Genomic DNA, 9,142 nt, shown 5'->3' with positions numbered 1-9,142 from the left:
AATAAAATATTAAAAATAGAGGAAATGTTTGTATTGTGTAATTATTTATACTAAGGAAGTTGATATAAATTTTAAAAATAAAAAGAAGGTATTTATAATTAAAGTAAAACAGAGGAGAAGTTAAAATATTTTTACTGATCTTGGAAAACAATAAAATACAAAACCTAAAATAAATCAAATATTTTGAATTTAAATGTCAACACTATTGATAAGTCAAATTAACTAAACCAATTTTAAACAAAACTTATTATACAGTGAAATTTGTTATAAAATTAACCAATTAGGGAATACTAAAATGAATGAGAGAATGTCTTATGAATTATTGTCCTTTACAATACAAATAACATGTAAATAGGCATAATCTTTTACCAAGAGTTACGCTAATGATAATGGCAAATATAAATGATAATCAATATTCATTATAGTAGGGGTTTCATGAGAGAAAATGAAAAGGTGAAAGAGATGAATATCTATACTTTTAATATTTACAACACTCCCCCTTATAACCAATTTGGTCCCAAGGTAAGGAATAACTAATAACACCAAAGGATGCGGTCAATATAGTCAAAACTACACCCATAACCCATGTCAATTCACGAGGTTTTTTTAAACCATCGATGAGATAAAATACCGCGTGTACTTGTTTCTCTCGATGACAACATCACTTTCAAATTATTGTACTTCAAGATAATATAATAATTTTTCAAATGTAATTGTTATCAATATTTTTTTAAGTAAATCTCACTTTTGGTCAAATCATACTAGATGTATTGTTATCATATTTATAATTTTGCAAATATATTTCTCTAATATATCTTCCGGATATGTCACTTTTCTCATCATATTATCTCTTTTTCAATATCTATTAGGTCACCAAGAACTTAAACTTGCTAATAAAATTAAATCATATACAATATCAACTAAATGTATAAATATTCATAAATAAATGATATTTCATGAACAATTAATCCTATGCAGTCTCACAAATAAATAAACATAGTATAATGATTTTATGACCATTGGGTATTAAATACTTAATCAACAAGTTGAATGAAAAATTAATATCAAAATTTTATTCTCAAATTATTTTGATGAAAACCTATCATATTTGCAAGGATAATATTATATACACACGCTTAAACTATTTTAATTCATACAAGAACTTACACATGTATATGTTGAATAATTTTCCTCAAAATTTTTTTATGCTTCGGCCATTTGAACTCCTTCAAAGACTACCATATAAATTTCATTATTCAATAAGTAATATGTAACAACTCTCTTATTTTTAGGGCTATTTGTAGTCTTATTCTACCAAAAAAAAAGTCATTGATATCTTAAATATTACTAAGATAATGCAGTTTTTATTTTTTTCAAATTTGTATCAATTATTCATTTGATTATCAAGTTCAATTTTTATCAATTGATTTCCTTTTAAATTTAATTTGGCTATTGATTTGATTTTTATTATTTAAAAAAGATGTTGTATGTTAAAATTTGCTAACATGGATATAGAATATAACTCTGCCTATGTTTATAACTAGTCTCAAGCTCGGGTAAAGGAGGAGAGTTGTATTAGGCCATCAACAACTAACTTAAAACTCTATTAAATCTATCATGAACATAGACAATAGACGTTATAATGCTAATGCTAGGTCGTTGCCTGTAAGTAACGCGCTACATGGCTCAAGTATAGTGATGAGTAAGTTAGAGCCGCTACATTGATGCCCAGATATAGTGTTAAATGAGCAAGGGTTACCACATCATTTTAGACGTGTGAGGCTAAAGAAGTTAGTCTATGAGAGAAAAATTAGATTTGGTACTTGGAATGTTAGGACACTGAATTATAAATTTGTAGAGGTTGTAGGGGTTATGATTCAAATAAAAATTAATATCTTATGCTTACAAGAAACAAAATGGCGTGGATAAAAAGTTAACGATATTCAAGGTTTCAAACTTTGGTATATAGAAAAAATAAGCACATGCAATGAAGTAAGCATCATTATTGATAAGGAGTGGAAGAAGAACATTATAGAAGTTAGTAGAATTGGAGACAAAATTATTTTCTTAAAAATGATAGCTAGATGTTAAACTATTAATATTGTTAGCACTTATGAGCTTCAAGTTGGGACAGAAGCCAGTCTTAAGAAATTATTTAGGGAGGACTTGGAGGGATTGATTCAATACATACCATAGAGTGAAAAGATTTTTATTGGAGGAGACTTTAATGAGCATGTCGAGAGGGAGGCTAGTTAGTATGTGAGGGTGCATAGTGGTTTTGGTTTTGGAGAGCTAAACAATGAAGGACTAGCGTATGATTTTAAAATTGTCAATACTTATTTCAAGAAGAGAGATGAGCATCTCATTACTTATAAAAGTAGAGCCTTAAGGTCACGTATTCATTTTTTTTTGTTAAGAACACAGATAGAAAACTCTGTAAAAATTGCAAGGTGATTCCCGAGGATACTGTAATGACACAACATAGGGTCCTTGTCCTTGATGTGTGTATTATGAGTAAAACTCAAAAATATCGACAACTAGTAGCATCAAAGAGTAGCTGGTAGCAATTAAAAGATGAGAAGCAAGATATTTTCAAACGAAATCTTTTGAAAAAGGGATTTAGAAATTTAAAGGAAGTGCTAACATCTTGTGGGAGGATATGGCAAAAAATATAAAAGAGGTTGCAAAAGTAGTTTTTAAGAAAATCAAAAGGTTTTGATCTGAGAGATAAGAAGTTTTGGTTGTGGAATAATAGTGTATAGGACAAAATCAAACATAAAAAAAACTGTTTTAAAACCGTACATTTGTGTAACAATGAGGAAAATTAGAAAAAGTACCATATGGCTAAGAAAGAAACTAAGAGAGCTATGAGTGAAGCTTGTTCTAAAGCTTTTGAAGAATTTTATAAAAGCCTTAAGACAAATGAAGGAGAACGAAAAATTTATAAGTTTGCTAAGAGTAAGAAAAGAAAATCAAGAGATTTAGAAAAAGGTAAGGTGTATAAATAATAAAGAGGGAGGAATTTTAGTTATAGACGATGAAATTAAAAACAGATGGGGGACTTACTTTTCCAAACTTTTTCAATGATGGAGAGGGTTCGTCTAGTAACTTGGCGGATTTAGTAACTCGTGTAGGAGAACAAAATTTGTCATTCTATCGAATAATACGTGATAAGGAGGTAAAGAAAACTCTTAAGAAAATGACAAATGGTAGAGCCAACAAACCTGATTGTATACCTATTGAAGTGTGGAAATGTTTAGGTGAAGAAGGGGTAAAATGGTTGACTAAGTTATTTAATGTGATTTTATAGTCCAAAAAAATGCCTGATGACTGGAGGAGAAGTACATTAATTCCTATTTATAAAAATAAAAGGAATATTCAGAATTGTATTAACTATAGAGGGATTAAACTCATGAGCCATACAATGAAATTGTGGGAGAGAGTAATTGAGTATAGGTTGAGATTGGAAACAAGTATTTCTAAGAATCAGTTTGGTTTTATGTCAGGTAGATCAACTACACAGGTGATTTATCTACTAGGGGGATTAATGAAAAAGTATGGTTATAAAGATAAAGATTTACACATGGTTTTTATTGATTTAGAAAAAGCTTATAACCGTATACCAAAAGAAGTACTTTGGAAAGCCTAGGAAAAGAAGGAAGTACGAATTGCTTATATTAAAGTTACACAAGATATGTATGAGAGGGTAAAAACTAGTATAAGAACGTCTAATGGTCAAACAAAGGACCTTCCTATGAAGATTGGACTACATCAGGAATTATCTTTGAGTCTTTATCTATTTAACTTGATCCTAAATGTTTTGACAGAACATATTCAAGAGAAAATTCTCAAATGTATGCTCTTTGTAGATGATATTGTTTTTATAGTAGAGATAAGAGAAGAGATTAATTATAAATTTGAGTTATGGAGGAGGACATTGGAATCGAAAGGTTTTCATTTGAGTAGAAGTAAGTCAGAACATTTATATTATAAATTTGGTAAGAGACTGGTCGATAGTAATTTGGAAGTAAAATTGGAAGATCAAATTATACTTCAAGTTAAAAAGTTTAGATTTTTGGGAGCCATTGTTCAAAATGATAGTGAAATCAGTGAGGATATTTCACATAGGATTCAAGTTGAGTGGCTTAATTGGAGAAAAGCTAAATAAGTCATTCACAACCATAAAATGCCTAATAAACTTAAAGGAAAGTTTTATTATACTACTATCAAACTGGCTATGTTATATGGTAGTGAATGCTGGGCTCTAACAGGATAACACGAGCATGAAGTTGAAATAGCAGAACGATGGATGTGCGGACAAACACATAAAGATAAAATTCGAAATGAGTACGTATGCGACAAAGCGAGGGTAGCACCTATTGAGAAAAAATGGTAGAAAATTGTTTGAGATGGTCTAGGCACGTTCAACGAAGATCGCTGGAGGTACCAGTTAGAAGAGTGAAATATATAACTTTGAGCCTTATTAAGAGGGGTAGAGGAAGGCCTAAGAGAATACTCTTAAAAATTGTTGAACGCAATCTCTTAATTAGTAATATTTTTAAAAGCTTGGTAAATAATAGAGCACAATAATGTCTTGCAATCCATGTACCATACTCCACCTAGTGGGATAAAAGCTTGTTGTTGTTGTTGTTGTTGTTGTTGTTTATGGATATAGCATATTTATGGTAGCCATGCAACTTAATGAAAAGAAGTATAATTATTTAGGTAAGAAAAAAGCAAACCCTAAATTTTTTTTAAAAAAACAAGAGAATAAAACATAATGTACTGGATTACATTGATAAAAAATTAAACTGATTTAAGAGTTAATTTATTTTTATTTAACTTACATTTTAAATTATTTTGAAAGTTAATTTATGATTGAAAACTTAAAAGACTCACATAATAATTAAAAAAAACTTAAGAAACCAAATTAATAACTGAAGGAAATTCAAGGGACTAAAAATTTCATTCTCAAGTTATTATATAAAAACTTGTAATTAACTAATGCGATGTGCGAGTTATCCATTTTCTTTCTACTAGAATTATAAATATAAAATGGGTTAAGGTGTAAAAACATTAATAAACCTTTTCTCTAGGAGCTTCTAATGTATTTAAGTTAATAATAATGTATAAATACCCATTAATCTTATAAAAGAGGTCAGGCTTTCCCAATTTGTTTAAATAACCTAACATAGACTATTAAGTTCGATTGGGAAAGAATGGTCTCTTTTATAAGATTAATAGGTATCCATGCACTATTGTTGATTTAGGATATATTTGTTTGGATGGGAAGGGTGAAATATTTCCTCTCCTTGTTTAGATGGGAAAATGAAGGGGAGGGGCTAATCATTTTCTCTCCTCTTATAACATATTGAAATTTAACATAAGATTAATTAAAATTTATTGAGGATTAAGTTAATTAATTTAAATTCTAATTGAATTAATTAGAATAATTGGATAGTCGTTGGGTCCATTGGACCCTATATAAGGTTTAAAAGGGGAATAGAAGAGCCATAAGGTTGCTTTAGGCCTAAATTAATGGGACTTAAGTTAGGATTTCCAATCTGTGCCATCCGTCGTGGTGCACAATGTCATGCTTTGCAGCATATGTGTCAAATTTCAAAATTTAAGAGGTATCAGAAAGCAAAACTAAAAGAGAGATTTGAGGGTGAAACCACGAGAGCACAAGGAGGCTTTATTCGATTTTGTGAGAGGTAAGGTTGGTAATTCGGGCCAAATATAATAGGCTAGAACGAACTTGCTTAAAAAAATTAGGATTAAGCTTAACTATATAGGCTTTTTAAGAGAATAAAATACTTTAAGCTAGGCTCAAGTTAAGCCTTGTTTGAATAAGCCTGATTGTTAAGATTTCTAGCTCTATATATATATAAAGTTAGTAATTTTTATCATGCCTGAACCTAACAAAAAAAAAAAGTTAGAGTTAGGCTTGGCTATATGACCTTTTTTAAGAGAGTAGGATATTTTAAGCTCGATTTAAATAAGTTGAGTCCTAATTGAGCTCAACCTAAATAAGCCCGATCCTCTCAAATTTCTGACCCAAGTGAAAGGTGACCCTTGGAGGCTTGTTTCAAGTTAAACAACCTTTAGATAAGGCTTCTCTTCCATTCTTCTCTTTTCTTCATGCTTTTCCTAGGAGTTTTTGGTATAGGGAGTTGCTTTGTGGAATGATAGCAACATTTTACCCACTCTAATGATTTTAATGAGGTTTGATGAGTGTTATTTAAATTTCTAATCTTTATTTTAAGCTAATGACAATGATTAGAGTGGTTAATAATGGGTTTAGAATAAATCCAAATGATAATTAATTAAGTTTAAACTAATGAGATTAGCTAACAATCTTTATTAAGTTTAATGGTGCTTAAATAAGTTAATGGAAGAGAGTTTTGGAGTTAATTTTGCTTAATCACGTTTAATGAGGTTTTAAGGCCCTAACTATATATTTATCTCTCTACTTTCGTTAATGTCAAAATCAATTTATATTTAATACCATTTGAATATCATGTTTTTATTGAATAGACAATAAATGATGTAGTTCACTAGGTCCATTTAAGAACTTCTTATGAAATATCAATAGTTGTGAATGGATTTGAATAATGTTAATTGTAAATTAATGAACTAAGTACCTCTCATATTTCTGAATATCCATTTACTATTGATTCAATATATATTAACAAATCTTATAGAAAGTATTCCATTGGTCAAATTTTGATCCTTATCTTTGGTTATTTTATCTTGGTTAAAATTTAATTATTTTCTCTCATTGGTTCAATCAATTTTTCATGTGGCCCACCAATTTTAAATTTTAAATTTTGAACTGTAATTCACAACTTGAATAGGAGCATTAACTGACTCCCTTTTTTCCTATTCATGGCCTATGTCTATTGCATTTCCTCATGCGTTTTGGTTTTTCTTTTCAAGGCATCTTGTCTTATCATCAATATCAATACATCAATATAAATATTATTGTCAATATATCAATATATAAATCTTGTAGCTTCAATCTAAGTGGTTAAAAAAAAATGACTCTCATTGATTAATAGATTTTAGGTTAATGTTAATATGAAAAATTTTTCTTGATTCATTAATGAGACTTGATTTATTTTCTATTTTTCATGTATTTTTAGTCTACATTTACTGGAGCATTTGATGAAATTTAATTTATTTTTTTTATTTTACATGTATTTTCAATTTAGTTTCATGGGAGCATTGATTTAAGAGCAATTCTATTTTTTTTTAAAATTGACCCTCATTGATTAATAGATTTTAGGCTAATATTAATATGAAAATTTCTTTTTCATTAATGAGATTTAATTTATTTTTTTACTTTTCATGTATTTTTAGTTTATTTTCACAGGAGTATTGATTCAAAAGTAATCTCATTTTAAAATTTTTTTAATCATTAGCGTTAACTCTATTCGACTATCTTCTTTATTCATTGTACTTTTGCATGCCTTTTCAATTTTCCTAATCAATGAATTTAATTTATTTTTTTATTTTTTTATGTATTTTCAGTTTACTTTTATGAGAGCATTGATTTAAAAGTAACCCATTTTCAAATTCCTTTAATCGTTAGCATGAACTCTATCTGACTATACTTCTGCATTTGCTGTACTTTCTTATGCCTTTTCATTTTTCCTGATCAATGAGATTTAATTTCTTTTCATATTTTCTATGTATTTTCTTAATTTGTTGTATTCAATATCAATTAACTTTCGTCAACTATCATCCATAAACATTATCTATAAAAAGGAAATAAAAAGAAGTTTAAATTTAATTTAAATCATCAATTTTTATCTCATAATATTGGCCCTTTAAATTGTGTATATTTCACAATACATTTTAAAGGGCCCTTTTGTTAACATTTAACAAAACTTGAGTGGTAAATGTATCTTTTTTGTGGCCCTTTTGTTGTGCACATAAAAAAAAGAAGAATAAAAACAAAAAAAAATACAAAAGAATAGAATATAATTAAAAAAAAGGATCTCTTTAGATTTTTCCTTACATCCATATTTATAAAAATATAATTTATATCATAATTTATAAACTAATGTCTAATTTTCTTACGTAATTGAAAATGAGGGGTTATTGAGAATTCTACAGATTTTTTTTTTTTTTACCAATGTTTTCTAAACACTCTAAGAACATGCATTTTTTGCACAAATTTTTCACTATAGGTTCAAAAAATAAAGACAAGATGTGTATAAATAAAGTATTTAAAAAAGAAAATGATCGAATAAAGAAATTCTTAAAAATTTAACTATCTTAAATGTATTGATATCAATAATATTGATAATATTTGTTTTAAATTTCTTATTTTAACTCGTGTAATGCTTAAGAAACTGTCTAGTTTCTATAATTTCACAAGTAACTTTTCTAAAATGCTTAAATAAAAATGAATATATTCATGAGACTAGTCAATCTAACTATTCATTCATAATTGAACTTTCATAAATTTATTGGTAATTTTTTTTTAATTCACAACTAACATTCTTTAAAAAAAATTAGATTGTAAGCCTTTTTAGTTTCCTTCAATTTTGAATTAAATTATTGTAATTGATTTTGTTTTAATCAAATCATTATAGTTTAACATATTAAATATATTAATTCCTAAGGATTGAAATCGTTGAATTATTCTTTTAAAAGATAAAATTATACATTTTTTTTTATTTTTACTAACAGATTATAAAACTTCAGAGTTAGTTACATCGTTTTTATAGCTCAGAAATTTTATAACTAGGTTATCTTTTTTAAATAAATTATATATATATATATATATATATAATTTTCATAAAAAAGTTAATAAAACTGTAAACATTGTATTAAATTAATTTTTTGGGCTAAAAGCATAAAATAAATTTTTCTGTAAATTTTAAAAGTGGTTTTGGTTTGAAAATGTTAACCATTTATTAATAATTTTAATTTTAGAGATTAATATATTTAGTTAATTAAAATACAAGGATTAGGTTAAAAATAAAGTAAATTACAGAGATATAATTCAAAATTGATAATACAAGTTAATTCTCTTTTTCATAAATTCATGAGCAACCTTTTATTAATCAATTTAATAATTAAAAATATTTTAATTTCAATTAAAGACACGATACTTTTACACTTTTATGAT

Source organism: Prosopis cineraria, unplaced genomic scaffold (genome assembly GCF_029017545.1).
Source record: "Prosopis cineraria cultivar Desert tree isolate PC_DT_omini unplaced genomic scaffold, ASM2901754v1 PC1, whole genome shotgun sequence".
NCBI lineage: Eukaryota > Viridiplantae > Streptophyta > Magnoliopsida > Fabales > Fabaceae > Prosopis > Prosopis cineraria.
Note: the sequence above shows the minus strand (reverse complement) of the source record.